This window comes from Brachycentrus maculatus, unplaced genomic scaffold (assembly GCF_059751285.1).
Source record: "Brachycentrus maculatus isolate JH-2025_06_01 unplaced genomic scaffold, ASM5975128v1 h1tg000085l, whole genome shotgun sequence".
Taxonomy (NCBI): Eukaryota; Metazoa; Arthropoda; class Insecta; order Trichoptera; family Brachycentridae; genus Brachycentrus; species Brachycentrus maculatus.
This window is the reverse complement of record NW_028280839.1, coordinates 1,212,134-1,230,694: the sequence shown is the minus strand read 5'-3', so window position 1 is coordinate 1,230,694 and position 18,561 is coordinate 1,212,134. Positions and strand designations below refer to the sequence as shown.

General features: G+C 32.0%; 1 protein-coding gene across 1 annotated transcript in view; it reads left to right on the top strand.

The window, feature by feature from the left end:
* The first annotated feature begins 10,325 nt into the window (after positions 1 to 10,325).
* Positions 10,326 to 18,561, top strand: part of LOC148310926 (uncharacterized) — a 160,582-nt gene continuing 152,346 nt past the window's right edge. The window contains exon 1 of the mRNA XM_088257608.1: positions 10,326 to 10,863. The gene's annotated coding sequence lies outside the window, so the exon portion shown is untranslated. The remainder of the gene's footprint in view (positions 10,864 to 18,561) is intronic.

Genomic DNA, 18,561 nt, shown 5'->3' with positions numbered 1-18,561 from the left:
ACATGATAGCTACGAAGTCGCGTCTGCACTGCTCAAAGGAGATTTGACGTTCACTTTTTATTTATTAGTTTTTTGCGACATCGCAAAAAATTTGTATCTACGTCTTTTTGACTAGTAAAGCTACCACGTAATACAAGATAATAATACACTTAATACCTGCAAAGAAATTTAAGTAGTTGTAATTATTTTAAACGAGATACCTTGTTTGTGTCGGTATTTTTTAAACATTTTTTTAGTGTAACTAATAGTTCAAACATTTAGAAAGAGGTTGTGAAATAAGTGTACATACATATTTTCCATCTAAACAGTTTAAAACATCACATATCGTGTTTTTATACCGCTTTCTTTTTCTAATACTATTTTTCTTTATTTTTAATCACTAACGAGTACACGAAGGTTTGGAGTCTTTAAATTTAAATTCCCTACTTTGAAAATTTCATACACTATAATGTGTAATTTTTCTTCAGTAAATTTTGTGTAATTTTTCTTCTTCGTCTTCTTCTTTTGCTTTGTGTAGACCTTGTGGCCTGTATTTAAGAGATATTTGCCTCCTGCAATGTCGATTCCCAGATGTCAATCCATATCTTTGGTGGTTTGTCCCGGAGTCGTCTACCTTGGCATTGGCTGTGCAATGCAATGTGGGGAATCTAGATGGTTCTATTCTCCTCACATGCGCATACCATTGCTCCTTCGTTACCTTTTTGTGTATTTTTTACTCGATATCATTCTTAATATACTGTATATCCATATTTTTCTTTTCAAAACCATATATTTACATCAAAGAAATAGTTATTTTTTCTAATAGGAAAACAGTTTTTTTAAGAAATAAATTCAACCACGTTAAATGTAGAAAATTAAGTTGCTGGCTATTGACTATCCCACCTTACTTTAAATTAAACCCATACTTAAATTTCGATTGACTTGAACAATCTAGAGAGATAAAAAATAAATTATGTAACGTTTAAAATTAAATCTTTAGTTTTATTAATTAAATCGAATTACTTTCATCCAACCTCTTCCCAAATACGGTAAGAAGTGAAATAAAAGAGTGGGATTAATTATCCAAACATTCGCGATCAGTAACACTGAGAATTGGGTGTATGCAAAAGGTTAACGCTCAACGCAATGAACGCGAAATTGGACGCTACAAGTTGATTTATGTGCGCGGTTCTTCTTTGGAATTGCCCGCCTCCTGATGAGCGAAATTTCTCCACCAACGACACGACTGAGACACCAACGGAGTGGCAAGAACAAAACCTGAATCCTCAAATTGTTAACAGTTTTGTTTGCACAAACGTATATATTTTTTTAAAGCTTATCGTTGAAGGGGTTATTCGCTGGAATACTTCTTACACACAATTCATTCAACCGGAGATCACCGGAGAGGACACATGTATGTTTATGCCCGATTTTGTTGAAGAATGTATATATTATTTATTGATTCGGCATTAACTTTGTGGAATGACATGATTATTTTAATTAAATTAAACACATGAATAATCCACTGAATTGAGTTTTATTTTATTTACGACTAGTTTCGAAAACGATAAATGTTTTCATCTTCTGGTACAAATTAAAACTAAATTAGTTTCGCCTCCGTAGTGTAATGGTCAGCACGCTCGGCTACCGTTCTGGAGGTCCCGGATTCGATTCCCAAGGGGGGTAAAGTAAAATATAAGTGATTTTGTTCACTTTAATATTTATTCATTATTACCATGGACTGGTACCTGAAGCGGAGCGCTGATCACCTTTCCTTCATGTGTAAACGATCAAGATAACACTGCGTTTATGTGACACAGTGCCCTATGCACCATTGGGGTGCGGATAAGGGTTTTATTATTATTATTATTAATTTAATTAGAAGAATGTATACATATTGAATATTTTTTGTTTTTTTTAGATTATATTATATATGGAACAAATATTTTAATACTTTCAATAAGTATTTTCTCTTCAAAACTATTTAATTATTTCGAAGAAAAACATATTTTTGCAATGCAAAATCGGTGTTTTACGAAAAAAGTTAATTGGTGAAATGTTACCAGGATTTAGACAAAATAAAATTGCAAAATGTGAATATTGGGTCTTAAACATACATTTTATTATAAAGATATTTTTTGAAGCAGTGATTTTATCGTTTTAGTCGAAACTTTACCATTTAAAATTAACACGCACTTAAATATTTGAAAAAAAAGATTATATTTACCATTAACATATATATATGAATTCCATCTAAAACATGTGTATATAAAAATAAAGTGTTTTATAAAATGAAACTCGGATTTGTGAACGAGGATTTGGACACACCGGAAATATGAATAAAATAACTAGTCAAATTATTTTTTTTTTGTTTTGAATATTGAAAGCATGAACTTTGTGGATCATATTGATATATTATTTTGAGAAATAAAAATACTTTGTGTTCTGATCCACTCACATTTTTATTAACCAACTAGTTTCGGCAACAACCTGTTGCCCTCTTCAGGGTTAGTAGTAATAAATGTAAATGCCGAAACTAGTTGGTTAATAAAAATGTGAGTGGATCAGAACACAAAGTATTTTTATTTCTCGAAATAATAAGTCAAATTATTGGCTAAATATGTATATAAAAATTTCGAATAGTGTTTTCAGGCGTCTTTCAGAATGTGAAACGATTCGGGAAGGATCTTGTAAATGTTTAAAATAATTGTCTCTGGTAAATATAATATTTTCAGTCAAATCGACTGTTGATGCTGCTGAGAACTCACACTTAAAACAACGCATGAATTATATTAAATGTTGTTTAAAAATTTGACTAGTGTGGTTGTCAATCAAAGGTAGAACGATAAGGCAAAATGTAGTTAGGAATAGGAGCAGAGGAAAACCTATGAAAAACTGGCATAATCAAGTATTTCAAATGCTTGTAAGTGGTCAAATCAGGAGTCGGAATAATCGGCGTGCATGTATGAGAAGATGCATGAAAGTGGAAGAGGTGAAAATTGTTTGAAAAGACAGATTGGTGTGGCGTTCTATTCTCTCTGCCTACCCCCGTGAAGAAGTGGTGCGACAGTTAGTTATTAAGTTTATTTTATTTTATTTTGTTCGACAGCAACTTGACTTTTTATTTTATCGTATGCCGGACTGTGTATGTAAATTCTTTGTTATGACTACCAAAGCACTCTGAGGCCAATATTTACGAATACCGATAACACGTTTGTTGGGAATTCGCAACACAAAGTGGTGGAACTACTTGTGACCACAGCAGGTAAAGGCGACCCATGACATCATTGCCTTATCCGGAATCCCTAAAACCAAAAGAGAGAAAAATATCAAAGAAAGAAAAATGTCCGCCTCCGTAGTGTAATGGTCAGCACGCTCGGCTACCGTTCTGGAGGTCCCGGGTTCGATTCCTAAGGGGGGTAAAAATAAATATAAGTGATTTTTTCACTGTAATATTTATTTATTACCATGGACTGGTACCTGAAGCGGAAGGCTGATCACCATTCCTTCATAAGTAAAACGATCATGATAACACTGCGTTTATAAGACAAAGTGCCCTATGCACCATTGGGGTGCGGATAAGGGTTTTATTATTATTATTATTATATATAAAAATATGGAATGAAATGTATGGTTGAACAAAGGATAAATGAAAATATTGTGTTTTAAGGGTGTTATAGATATGTGAAGCGTATGAATTTCGAGAAAATGAGTAAAACAGTAAAAAAAAATTAATCTCAACATACATGAAGAAGAGTATGGAAGTCTGGGCATTTACGGGGCTGACGACCGTCAAAGGCTGGTTTCAGTAATCACTTTACACGCGTGTAATATTCATCAATTCTACCAATTATTGACAACCACACTACTCAAATTCTTAAAATTTCTATACATATTGTTCAAATTCGGAACAAAGTGCTTGAATTCAATAGAATTTCACTAGAGATATCTATGGTGAGATGAACAAAGCTTTTTATTGAACATAAATTCATTAATTTCAGGTCTAAATCCTGGATTTTTATCACATGTACAAGAAACGCTAGAAATAATCCTTTTTAAATAAGAACAATTGTTTTATTTACAATATTTTTAGTGTGTCCAAATATTTGAGTTATTTTTTGACATCTCAACAAAGACGAATAAGAATATTGGTCGAATTATAAGCTATAAGATTCGGACCTCACAAACAGAAAAAAAAGAGTTTTACTCAATAAAAAACTTATTTCATCTCACCATCACCACCATCATTTTTTTTTGACATCTCATCAAAGATGAAGAAGAATATGGAAGTCTGGGCTTTTACGGGGCTGACGACCGTCATAGGCTGGTTTAAGTGATCACTTTACACACGTGTAACATTCACTAATTCTACTCACTATTGACAACCACACTACTCAAATTCTACATCTTTGATGAAATGTCAAAAATTATACGAAAATAACTCCTACAATTGGAGATAATCCAGATTTGTGAACAAGTGTTTGGACAAACTCAAAATGTTGTAGGTAGAATTGAATGTTACACGTGTGTAAAGTGATCACTTGAACCAGCCTATAACGGTCAATATTTTTCTTCGTCTTCGTTGAGATGTCAAAAAATGATATAAAAAAAACATAATTGGAGATAATCCAGATTTGTCAACAAGTATTTGGACACACTCAAAAGGTTGAAAGTTAGGGTGGTATGTAATTCTCATCAACAAAACGATTTTTCAGTTTTCTATTAATAAGGTTCATGCTTCTTATTTATATGTACAAACCCTGTAAGCGAAATCCCTCTCTAAACACGAGCAATCTGCTCTCTTAGTGAGGTAGCACGTAAAAAAAACTATGTATATGTAACTATGTTGATTATTTTGCCATAAAATGTATCTTTGATTATAAAATTTATAAATAAAAAATAAAAATAGAAAAATGCTTCAAAAAAATTGTTCACATGAATACATGAAGTCGAAGAGCCCTTCCGCAGATATTTTTGTGGGACATTTTATGGGGGCAGGTATCCAGAAATATGGTAAATATTATAACAGCATCCAGTCGACAAAATTCGGATTTAAGCATAAGTAATATCAACTTCTCGACATCAGTAAAGTCATCGACTCCGTGTATGCAAATCGTCCAATACCAATTACGAATCTTGCTGAGAATGCTCTCCGCCCACTGAAGTCTTGTGGAAACTGGCTTAGGATTATAGCTGTGCAAGAAATTCACCTATTACTCGATAGCGAGATGAAAAATACGAATTATTAATTATTTTTAACTATTTAAAAAAAGTTTGTCCATCTCCGTAGTGTAATGGTTAGCACGCTCGGCTACCGTTCTGGAGGTCTCGGGTTCGATTCCCAGGGGAGGTAAAATAAATAAAAGTGATTTTTTCACTGTACTATTTATTCAATATTATTCTGGACTGGTACCTAATGCGGAGGGCTGATCACCTTTTCTTCGTGTGTAAATGATCAAGATAACACTGCGTTTGTATTACGCAGTGCCCTATGCACCATTGGGGTGCGATAAGGGTTTTATTATTATTTATTTAATAAATAAAAAAACTTAATTTTTAAGACAAGGAAAGTTTTCAGGACTATGTGGCTCCCGGTTTTCACGAGGAGTGAACATTTCTTGCTGAAATTGCATTTTATGTAGTAAAATAACTACATACTCGTATGTGGAGGTCCTCACCAAAAAGTTACATTTCGTATATTGCGAAAAAAAATCCTAAATCGAAATCTTAATCACAGATGCGACAAAACGTGACCAATCCGGTGTTGAATCAAAATGAAATCATTGAATCTCACCAAAACGTATCAATTTTATAAGCTCGAATCCCTGATTACTTAAATTAATTTTTATGGAAATGTAACGTTTTGATGCGAACCTCTACATACAAATATAAATCTTTCCACGTGAATTTTGTTTGACCAATTGTTTTATTTATAACAAAGTAAGTTTACGTGAAATAAATATAAACTTGTTATTTTATTATATTATATTATATAAAGTTCTCAAAAATCATATTGCAACTAATTTATAATTTTTTTTTACAAAAATGTTAGTAATATTAGAATATAACCACTTTCCGTTTTTTTTATTAAATAGAAAGTAATTTTGGTTTAAACAAAAGACGACTTAAATCATTAGAAATGCTTTCAGGTAATTCTGAAGAGAGTGGTTATATACTAATATTATTAACATTTTTGTAAAAAAAAATAAGTAAAAATGACTAACCACAAAGTAAATGCTTTAAATATTAATAATATTGAGAATAATTTTTAAATGTTTTTAGTAAAATGTGAGTTTTTATAATCGTCGTACATTTTACGATAGTCCCGTATGAATGTAATTGAAATTCCTGATGTCTAAAATTGGATATTTTTGCTGACATGCAAAACATTTTTTTTTTAAATATAGATATTGAATCAAGAAAATACGAGATTGGGAATATACAAGATAGATGTGAAAATACATCACTATATCCAGACCAATTGAAAATGAATATTTCTTAAAACGTTTTGCAATTGCAATCTCAAGAACGCATCTTAAGAAATCTGTGTTGATGGCTTTAACCCATTCAGATCGTGTTTGAAATAAATTGATTTAAATAACAAACAACAACAAAAAACGCTGGCTGAAAATTATTTTCAGAAGAAAACATGTTGAATATGAAACATGTCGGGTTGTGGTCCCGCGGTTAGTGTCGCGGACTCTTAGGTCAGAGTTTCATGGTTTGAACCCACTCTATCACAATTTGATACCTATTTCTAATAATAGCCGCTTGGGCTCACAAAAATAGTATGAAATTGATATATTTGTGAAAATAATAAATACACAAATATTTCCTTCAAAAAAATAATAATAAAAGCCAAAGTAATGATTTAAATGTTTGTTTGGGTAACTAATAAAATTGCTGGGAGTGAGACTTAAATTTATAACTTTTGGATCTGTTTTTTTTATGCGAAGGGCCAATCAGGCACTTCGCAGCATTTGCTGCGAAAACTCCTCGGGAGAAGCCGGACTGCTAACTGTCCTCAGCAGGCCTTCCGTTCCACTAGAATGGGGTTCTGCTTTTTTCTGTCCGAGCTTGGTTTATGGTACCAACGTCACTATTTTTATCATATGTGGAGGTCTCACCAAAACGTTGCATTTCCATTATAAATGATTTTAAGTAATCAGGAATTCTAGCTTGCAAAATTGATACGTTTTGGTGCAATTTAATGATTTCATATTGGTTTAACACAGTAACACAGAATACAGTATACAGAACAGATTTGCATTTAAAGGGTTTTTTGTGTAATATTGGAAATGTAACTTTTTGGTGGGGACCTCCACATATATGCTACCAAAAGTATCTGGTTACACACTACGAATCCCAATTGTTTTTTTCTATCCGAATAGGTTAATAGTAAAGATGATATAATTATACACTTTAAACAGTAAAGATGACGCGTATAATATTGAAATTGGTTTGAAATTTTTAATAATATTCCTCTATCCGGATTGGCGAATGGGTAAAATGATGACTTCTTTACTTTTTTTCAGACAGCAGCCTTCCATCTATTGAATAGCATGGTAATGGGATAACATAGTAATAATATAGTAAGGATAATGTTGGGCACATTACGATACAAAGTTGGGTGGTATATCATAGCCAGGGGAGTGCAGTGACTATTTTAAAAAGCAACACTTTTTTTGAACAATCACGAGATGCTAGCAATTTTTAAAACGCGTAAACTTAATTTAAAATATGGAATTTAATTTTGTATATATTACTACAAACTGTTCTCTTTGTGTGTAGCATTCACGCGCAGATCATTTTTATGCCCGCTTTGAGGCAAGCGAGTGTAAACATGGAAAAAAGACATATGAAAAATATCTCCTGTAATTGGAGATAATCCTGATTTGTGAACAGTATTTGGGCACACTCAAAATATTTTTCAACATGAGTTATCGAGGGGGCTAAAGCTGAGTTTACACTTGCAAATAATACATTCGTAGATTACTTTTTTGTCCGCCTCCGTAGTGTAATGGTCAGTATGCTCGGCTACCGTTCTGGAGGTCCCGGGTTCGATTCCCAGGGGGGTTTTATAAATATAAGTGATTTTTTCACTCTAATATTTATTCAATATTACACTGGACTGGTACCTGAAGTGGAGGGCTGATCACCTTTCCTTCATGTGTAATCGATCGAGATAACACTGCGTTTATATGAAGCAGTGCCCTATGCACCATTGGGGTGCGGTAAGGGATTTATTATTATTTTTAATTATTCATTAAACACTGACATAAAATATTGCATTAAGACTGTAAGGGTATACTTTCAACAATGCGCAATGATGCTTTTAATTCATTTGCTTAATTTTTATGAACCATATGCGCCTAGCGCATATTAACTGCTGGGGGACGCGTACGCCGCATCCAACGTGTTAGAATGTGTGTATATATCATATGAGAGGTATAAATATCATTAAATAAAGTACACGTTTGAAACTTAACGGTAGTGTTAAGACTGTCTACATTTACTAAAATAGTGTCGGGTTGTGGTCCCGTGGTTGGTGTCGCGGAATTTGAGTCAGTTTCTAGGTTTGAAACCACTCAACCACAATTTGCTACCTATTTTTTTATAACAGGCCGCTTTAAAACATAGAAATAGTTTTGTATTAAATCGTAAATTCTATCAATTCAATGGAATTTCTTGTTTTTTGTTTATTTATTGGAAAACCAACAGAATATTTACAAAAATAACAAAATATATAATGTAGAAAAAATAAATAAATAATTATCCTAAAACAATTGTAAAACTATAAAATTTTATAACATTTTTTAATCAAATAGACATCATCTTTATTTCTCTTAAACGTTTTAAAATAAATATTATTATTGATTAGGCATTCCAGTGATTATTTCTGCTTCATATTCTTCTTTCGACACCGCTGCCACAAAAAACGCGCTTAGAGTGTCAGAAATGAAAACTGTGAGAAGCATAACAGGCAAGAGTCTTCGAGATAGATTGAGAAATGCCAAGATCAGGGAAATATTTGAGATCGAAGATGTTGTTAGGTGGGAAAGGCAACGAAGAAGACAATGGTATGCGCATGTGAGGAGAATGGAACCATCCAGACTCCCCCACATCGCATTGTACGGCCAACCTCATGGTAGACGACTCCCGGGCAGACCACCAAAGAGATGAGCCGATAGCTGGGAATCGACGTCGCAGGAGGCTAATCCCTCTTAAAAACAGGCCGCAAGGCCTATAATAAGAAGAGAAGAAGAAGAAGATTCTTCTTTTGATACTTATACGTATCAAATAGTGCATAGAGCACCGCTTTGTATTGAAGCAGTGTCATCTTGATCGTTAAATGCATGAAGAAAAGGTGATCAGGCCAGCGTTTTAGGCTGTGAATGTTAATTTTCGTAACCTTGAACATAACATACAAAAAAAGCATGTATTAAGCATCTTCCTTTGCCGTGTAGTCTCCCTTTTATTTCAATCCTATATGCTGGATCTATTTTTGACAAACATCTTTAGTGCTCGTCAGTCTTCGGCCTTTAGTGCATGTTGGTCTTTGGTCCTTAGTGCATGTTAAAAACGCATATGTTTAATATTTTTTGTAGTTGTTAGTGGGTGAATGGTGGTGACGTGTATTGTTGTGTGCATGCTGGTGTAGTGATTGTCCTGACGAAGAGACGGGTAACTAAGGTTGAGTGGTAATCTCGGTGAGTGGTTATACATAAACATAGCAAAAAAAATGTGCATAAATTATATTCTTATTGCGTATGTTTCCAAAATTATTTTAACTTTTAGTACTTACCTACTTTTAACACTTAAAGTATTTTTTTTTAAATGCTTCGGTTTTAAAATTTGCAAAATCAAGCATTCTTTTATAAGTATTATTATTTAACTTTTGAAATATTGTTATGTAACGCTAATTACTTGCCTGCGAGATTTAAAATTTTATTCTGCTTCATAAACATCTCTTTGCGCGAGCGTTAAATATTTTGCAAACAACGGAATGCGCTGGCAAGAAAAACTAAAAAGGTATACTTCAATTGCATCATCTTAAATATTCAAACAATAAATACGCAGCTTTTTTTATAATACGCCGTAATTTTTATTAGTCACTCACCGTTACACTTGATTACATCTGTTACACCTGATCTTCATCGACGCACGAAATCCATTAAGTAAAATTAGTAACCAAAAAAGTAAATAGCTAAAGTACTGTAAAAGGTATATTGTCATACAAATGATAAACCCTTTCGATAAGATCATTAATATTCCAATCTACTTTCCTTTCTCTTGTCTCATTGGGTCTGTAACTTTAGAGCGGGTATTTCAAATACAATTTCTTTAGTACCGATTCAACTCGAGAATCGAGTGGTCATGCCCGAAGCATTCTCACGCACCTGCCGCGCTATAATCAGCCTTATTACACCTGTTGATAAGTATCAAATTCCTCCGGCGCAAATTTGAATTTCTAAACGGACGTTCGCGTAAAGTGCCGCGGGATTAGAGACCTTATACCCTCGTGTCTAAGGGTTGTTTTGTCTTGGAGTTTTGTAAATTTCTTTCGTTAATGACAGCTATCGTGGGGAAGAACGTTTTAAGGTCATCCACGGTGTCTTCGAGTTGTTTGAGTTTTTAATTAATTTGTTAAGCAACATTACTTGAAATTTTTATACATATTTATCAAACAGTTTTATTGTGAATGTGTGTGGCTTCTGCGTTGAATGAATTAGATTTTTACCTTTTGTAACCATATTTATGAAGTACGTAATTCTAAAATGTTGAAAGTTGATAGAAAAAGTCACCGACAGTTGAATTAGTGGTGTATTTGTGTTTTCCAACGGAACGCATGGATTGTTCCAGTTCAAAATTTTCCTAAAAATGGTAAGACTTCAAAAACATTATTTTGGTAAAATATATTATTTTACATATATAATCATAAGTTATTAGGTGGTACAAATGGAAAGCTGTATTTTTAAATGTAATTTCTTACGAATTTGTGACATAGGCAAACTATCATAAAAAAGAATTAACTTTATATTTCAAAAAAAATACAACTCTCTATCTATATCAACTAAACCCAGCAGATAAGTTGAAAATAACTTTATCTCAACATAAATGAAGAAGAATGTAGAATTCATAAGGTATAAACCAGCCTTTGACAGGTCATAAGTCCTGTAAATACCCAGAATTCCATATTCTTATTCATCTATGTTGAGATGTAATAAATGTAAACATAACTCCCAAGTGGAGAAACCCAGATTTGTGAACAAGTATTTGGACACACTCAAAAACATTTGATATGACATCTGTTACGTTAGGTTAATTCTGCTAAATACTTTGCAAATGAAAATTATTTTTAAAACATAATTATCCCTAAACACTGAACCACCAAATTGTATTACAATCATAAAAACGATGGAAATTTATTATAGTTTTCCTTTTACTTGTTCACAATAAATATTTAAATTATAAAAATTATTATATTTAACTTTTGTACTGACATTTCTTGTTTGAACTGCACTAAAAAAAAAACAAAATACAGTTTTGCTACTTTAATTTCTGAATACAATAAAAGTGGGAAGTTGTTTAATATATAATAATAGCACAATATCTATTGAGTTGATTATTCCACTTTATTTTTATTTGACCACTGACCAAGTTTCGGCATTACCGACATCATCAGACTGACCAGATAAAATAAAAGAAGACCACATTTTATTTTTATATTTCAATCATCGTGTTTTTCCACAAAGTTAATGCCAAATCAATAAATGATATAGATTTTAGTTTTATTACTGAAAGGAACAACTTTTTACATAATAAAATAAGAACTAAATAGTTTATTCCACGTTTATTTTATTTTACCAGTGACTAGTTTTCGTCGTTACCAACAAAATCAGACTGGTATCCCAAATATTATATATTTCACAGTTTTATTATTTATATTACATATAAATTACTTGATATAATATTGTGTTATTTTTACTAATAAATATTCTTCTAAATCAAAAAGGAGTCATTACAGAGAAATAAAGAAATTTAATAATAAGTTATGTGAAATTCATTTTGAAATCTTGTAATAAAAACTTTTTTTAAATGATATTTGTATTAGAAAATACAATTTAATTTGTTTTTAAATTGATATTATACATACTTGCGGAATTGCGCATTGCGAACTTTGAAATTATTGTTACTGCACAGCAATATATAAAATCTTAATTTAAAAATGTAAATAATTTTACTACTACTACTACCAACACGCAGTTTCCCCGCAGGGGTAGGCAGAAAGGATGGAACGCCACACTCTTCTGTCCTGACATACACTCCTCGCAGTAATTAAAATGCGTAATAACTAAAGAAATTGTGCTGGAATAATAGGCAGGTGTGTATGAGGAGATGCATGAACGTGGAAGAGGCAAAAGACACACTGGTGTGGCCTTCCATTCTCTCTGCCTATCCCTGCGGAGATAACGACGTGATGGTTAGTTAATAAGCCTCAGGTGACCGATAAAAATATGTGAAGCCTATGCCTATTGCGAAACTCCCACACAAGAATGTTCATTAAAATTAAATTGGATTTTCCATAGATGTAGAAAAATAATTAAACATAGAAAAGTAGGATAGTACTAATATTTTATTAGTGTTTTTCTGTGGCAACGTTCCGGTCAATTGCACAATTATTTTACTATGACAGTGAAAGTACGACAATCAGTTCAATACACTTTGCATCAGCAGCAATCAACTCGGCATGAAGACGTAATTAAATAATAATAACACGGTCGAGTAACGACTGGCCTCTTAACAGTTTTATATGACAACAAAAGAGCCTGAAAACTGGGCATCAATAATAATTCTGTAGTTTTATTATATTTTCTTTGTTACCGCTAACTGAAACAGTTTTAAGGGTATACTCTCTAATATATATATAGTCGTATGCGACGGGCTGCGCGAGAAGCTGCACGTACTGTTTATACAAATTGACAACATGTATATGTTGAAATTAGTACAATTAATATTTTTATAATTTTTAAACTCCTTACACTTCAATAACTCTTTTCTTTTCAAAACCATTATCCCAGCTTAAGTCCCAGTAATCTATAGCAGTAATTGTTTTATTGTAAGTACCGTTTTTATATTGACAAAATAAGTTTTTCTTTGAAATTAATAAATGGGTTTGAAAGAAAAGATTTATTGAAAGGCTTATAATTTTTTTTACAATGTATGTTCTAAAAAATGAAATTTTAAATGATTTTTTTTACTGTGCTTAGAGGCACATCCGGTTTCTTACGTAGCCGTTCGCTAACTAAATCATCCAGTTAGAGAGTTCTCCCTTAAGGCGGAATATTTGTCTTTGACTTCAGCTTTGATCTTTCCCTTTTCCCCTTTTCCTCCCTCCCGTCTCTCTTCCGGGTGTATTCACAAATTTACAAATGTGGAATTATGTAATTAGAAAAGTACTATTACCTATTTTGTAATACTCGTTGATTCTAGTGACGATGTTTTATTCTGTTAAATTCCCAAATACATTTAAAATAAAATAAAAAATGGATTTGGATTCTGGTACTCAAATAACTCAATTCCATATTTGGAAGACAGTTGTTCTTCAAAAGGCTGTAAGTACATTTTTCTTGTAAGCAATAATGACCCGGAAGCACAAAACAGTCAGGAAGTGCTTTGCAAATTCAGATTTACATTATTCACTACAATTTTAAATAACAAATTCCATATTAGCCGAAGTTACGTGGTTATGGCGGAACACGGATGCAAAAATGTGGAATTTCACCACTTGTAATATAATCTTCGGTGGTCATATTGACAACAATGCTCATTTGATTCCTACACAACTTATACAAATATTATTATTTATTTCTTCACATATCGCTCACTCCTTTTAACAACGTCATAAATTAAAAATCGTCCATTTTCAGTTGTGCATGTTTTCGGAATGCCCTGAAAATGTACTATATCCCAGCAAAAGTGGGATATTTTTAATGTAATATTTACCCGCTACAGGGCAGAAAGTGTTGTTTTTGCATTTTGAATAAAAGGTATTGTTTAATTATTTTTTTAAATATCCTAAATATTTTTCAAATGGAGAAAAAACATTCAGGTTTTACCTAAAAAGACCTAGCACAGTAAAAAGTTCAATAAGTGGCTTGATATTTATTTATAATACATTGTATTATATTTTTAAACATTAAAACGATCTCCTGAAAAATCAAGTTTTTTGATATTTGACGTTGTTGAAAGGAGTGAGCGATATGTTATATTGTATATGACAAATTTAACATATAATCTATGCATTACATTGAATTTAACCCGTCGATTTTCATGAAAATACCAATTGGATATCGCCTTCTCTTTCCAACAAAATTAACTTTTCCAATGTAAAAAATAGTATTTCATTATGCGTTTCCTTATACAGAATGTGTAAACAAATTTGACAAGAAATCCATGAATTGCATTTAATTTTACGTGTCAAAGTTCATTAAAATATGAATAATGTAAAAAACATATTGTTAACCGCCTTTTCTTTTAAACATACTTAACTTTTCCAATGCAAGAAATACTATTTAATTATAAGTTATTTTTTATATTATATTAGCAAATTTGACAAGAAATCCGTTCATTACATTGAATTAACATTGAATTGGAGGGGGGTTAGTTAAAGAACGGGATTTATTTGTAAAAGGAAACATAGATAATAATGACGTATTTTGAAATAGTATATTATTAATTAACGTTTTTTCTGAATTAAAATTTTTATGTATTTCAAAATTTTCTAAACCAAACATATCACAATTGACAATTTGTCAGTAACGATAGTTCAAAGTACAGCTTTTGTCATTTTGAGAAGCATAATTCAGAGTTAAAAAAAGAGTCGTTATTGAATAATGATATTTATTTTTATTATCTCCTATAATTCGTCACCACCATTATGTCCACCTCCATAGTGTAATGGTCAGCACGCTCCGCTACCGTCAAATAAATAAAAGTGATTTTTTCACTGTAATATTTATTCAATATTACCCTGGATTGGTACCTGAAGCGGACGGCTGATCACCTTTCCTTCATGTGTTAACGATCAAGATAACACTGCGTTTATATGACACAGTGCCTTATGCACCGTTGGGGTGTAGATAGGGGGTTTATTATTATTATAATTCGTCAACATATACATTTTTGTTGTCAATAAAAAATTGTTAATATGGTCGGTTGAAATATTGCATCAACAGTTAATTCTAGCACTGTCCAATTTGGTTAATATACCGATAAGGAAATGATTTATATAATTGTTTGATGAAATAAATATATACAAAATAGGTCGATGGATAAAAAATCGGTAATGTACAAACAAGTTTGTTTTATTAGCGTTTTTTCTGCGCTCTATAAATCTGGCAATAATAATAAAGTAGTTAATACATTTTTTTATTTCAAAATAAAGTCGTCTGTGCATATCTATTTCTGTTTATTTTGTTCACACTTGTTAAAAAAAGATATGAGTGCAAATTTTAAGAAATATTTTTTACACTTAGTAAGTTTACTACTACTACCATCACGTCGTTTCCCCGCAGGGGTAGGCAGAAAGGATGGAACGCCACACTCTTCTGTCCTGACATACACTCCTCGCCTCCTTCACATCCATACATCTAGTCATACATGCCCTTCGATTACGCAGACTTTTGACACCGCCAGATTTTAGGTTCTGATTGATCTGAGTTTAAAAGTAAAAATTAAAAGTAAAAATTTTAAGTAAAAAAAATTAAGTTTTAAAGTAAAAATTAAATATATTTCAATTACAGTGAAACCTCTAGTAACGAGTAAATCGTATAAAGACTCAAAAAAATGTGAAAAAGTTGCTCCTTTAACGAGCTATATTTCGCAAACCTAACGAAGTACAGAGAAAGGGTGAGTCCCTTTTTGACGATACCCACATGTGAGCCGGAGCTTTCGCGCCAGTAAAAAAAATGATTCGTTTAACGAGTGCTCCGCTTAACGAATTAGATTCTGAAACGAATTATGCTCGTTATGAGCGGTTCCACTGTATATTTAAATAGTTTTATTTTAATATTCTAAAAAAGTGAAAATGAAAACTAAGATCATAATGACATCAAAAGTGATGATAGATTTATTAATTAAAATTAAAAAGTTGATAACTAGTTTAGCAACTTTTCAATAATTTAATTAATTGTCAAGTGTCTGAGTAGCTTATTTTAAAATAAATTATTTTTGTTGTTATATATTTTGTATAAAGTATATGATATTAGAGCACTCTCTCGTTTTTTCTTCATACTCTTTCTACATTCCCAGGTCCGGTATAGAAACTTTTGATTTCCATTTGGACTCATATATTAAAAAAAAAACTTTTTTTTTAACTTATATCGGTATAAAATCAATCATTCTATGTTTTTCGCGGTCAAAGATTAAAAAAAATACTATTGCTTTCAAAGTGTCTATCACTGTCAGCGGTACATGTAAGTTAATTAATGGTGGTGGATTGTACACACTAACTAGTGTGTACAATCCACCACCATGTTCTTATACTCAGGGTGACAGCGGTAGGAAAACTAGTAACTCTATTGGGTACTTTATTTATTGTTTCGGCATTAACTTTGTAGTAAGACATTTTACATGTTACAATGATTAAGGAAACACTTCTTTTTATACCATTTGAGTTTTATTAAAGACTACTAGTTTCGGAAGCTAAACAACCATCGTCAGGTCTGAATAATAACTAAAATATATTTATATTTTATATTTTACTTATTATTCAGACCTGACGATCTAAGTTTAGCTTCCGAAACTAGCAGTCTTTAATGAAACTCAAGTGGTATAAAAACAAGTGTTTCCTTATCATACTGTCCCAAATACAACTCTAAAATGAAGACTTATGTAGCTTCTCATACGGTGTTTGAAAATAATGCAAAATGCATCCAAATACGTGTAAAATGGATTTTAAGAAAAAGTGGTGTAAACCATATAAAATTTTCATTTAAAATGGACGTATACTACTGCAAAGTCACTGCCAAATATTGATTCATTGTAATGAAATATAATTTTCTAAATGATACAAAAAGTACAGTGATATCAGTGGTATCCATCACCACAACTTTTCAACAAGTACAACTTTTCTCGCCGGATGCTGTGAGTAGGGTAAAATGCCGTAGTAGACTTTTATGGTGTTCTTTCAGCATACCTATAATGGGAAATGTCGTCCCAGTATTGAATTAATTTAAAAACAAATGAAAATGCGCCTCCATAATATATTTCTATTGATTAAAAGATAGGGGCTATTCTTGCAAAACTAGTTGCAATAGTAAAAATCGACCAAATATCTCATAAGTAATGTTGTCAGCTTGTGGTCCCGTGGTTAGTGTCGCGGACTCTTAAGTCAGAGTTTCTCGGATCGAACCCACTCTACCACAATTTGATACCTATTTCTAATAATGAGCCGCTAAGGCTCACGGAAATAATAAAAAATGAAATATTTGTGTAAATAATAATAACATAAATATTTCTCTTTTTCTAAAAAAAATATAAAATAAAATCATAAATAATTTTAATTGATGATAATTTAGGAAAATTAACAAAGCGCTCTCTTTGTAAAATATGTACCACATATATGGTTAAAATAAAAACGGAAAAGGGAAGAGTCTACCAAACAATTGTCAGACCCGCACTCCTCTATAGCTCCGAATGCTGGACGATGTATAACACCTACTCCAGCCTACACCAACTAAAAACTGCTGAAATGCGAATGCTTAGATGGTCAGCTCGAGTGTCTTTTAGTGACAAAATAAAAAGTTCACGCATTTGCGGAAGCCTGGGTGTAACAGACATCAAAAGTAAGGTACAGGAAAGGCTATTGAGATGGTATGGGCACATAGGACACAGAGAACCTGAACCTATTGTAAACCAAGCAATCGCCATGGATCTTCCTCAAAAAAACATCTATAGGAAGATCAAAAAATTCATGGATGTTATAGAAAGATAACATGATTTGAAGGCATGGCCTAGGTGACGTTTTCCATGATAGAAGGACCTACAACATGAGAACGAATAGAGCTGACCCCAACAGTCTACAAAGAAGATACGTTGGGATGGAACCAGGAGGAAGATTTAATAATAATTATCAATTTTGGTTAATTCATATAGCGCCATTTTCGTAAAATACTACCTTCAAATATATTTTGATGATTAGTGATTTTTACAAAACTAACTGTAAGCAATCAACGAAATAAGTATAAACTATTTGATTTAACGATTATTTTGTTGTTAAATTTAATTATTCGTAAAATTTCTTTTATGGCAAAAACATCAATTCGTTTAATACAAAATTGTTAACCCAAATTGCGGTTACGTTTTGAACGAAACAAATTAAATTTTATTTTCTAACCGTAAGATTATATTTGCTTGTTCCAAATATCAGTGGGTATGTGAAGTGAAAGAGTATTATTAGTAACGTATCCATACATAATATCGAAAGAACCTTGAAATGTGGCGTATATCGTGAATGCGGGAGAATGTTCACAATTACATACGATATTTATCTGAAATGCTTAGAAAACATATCGCATT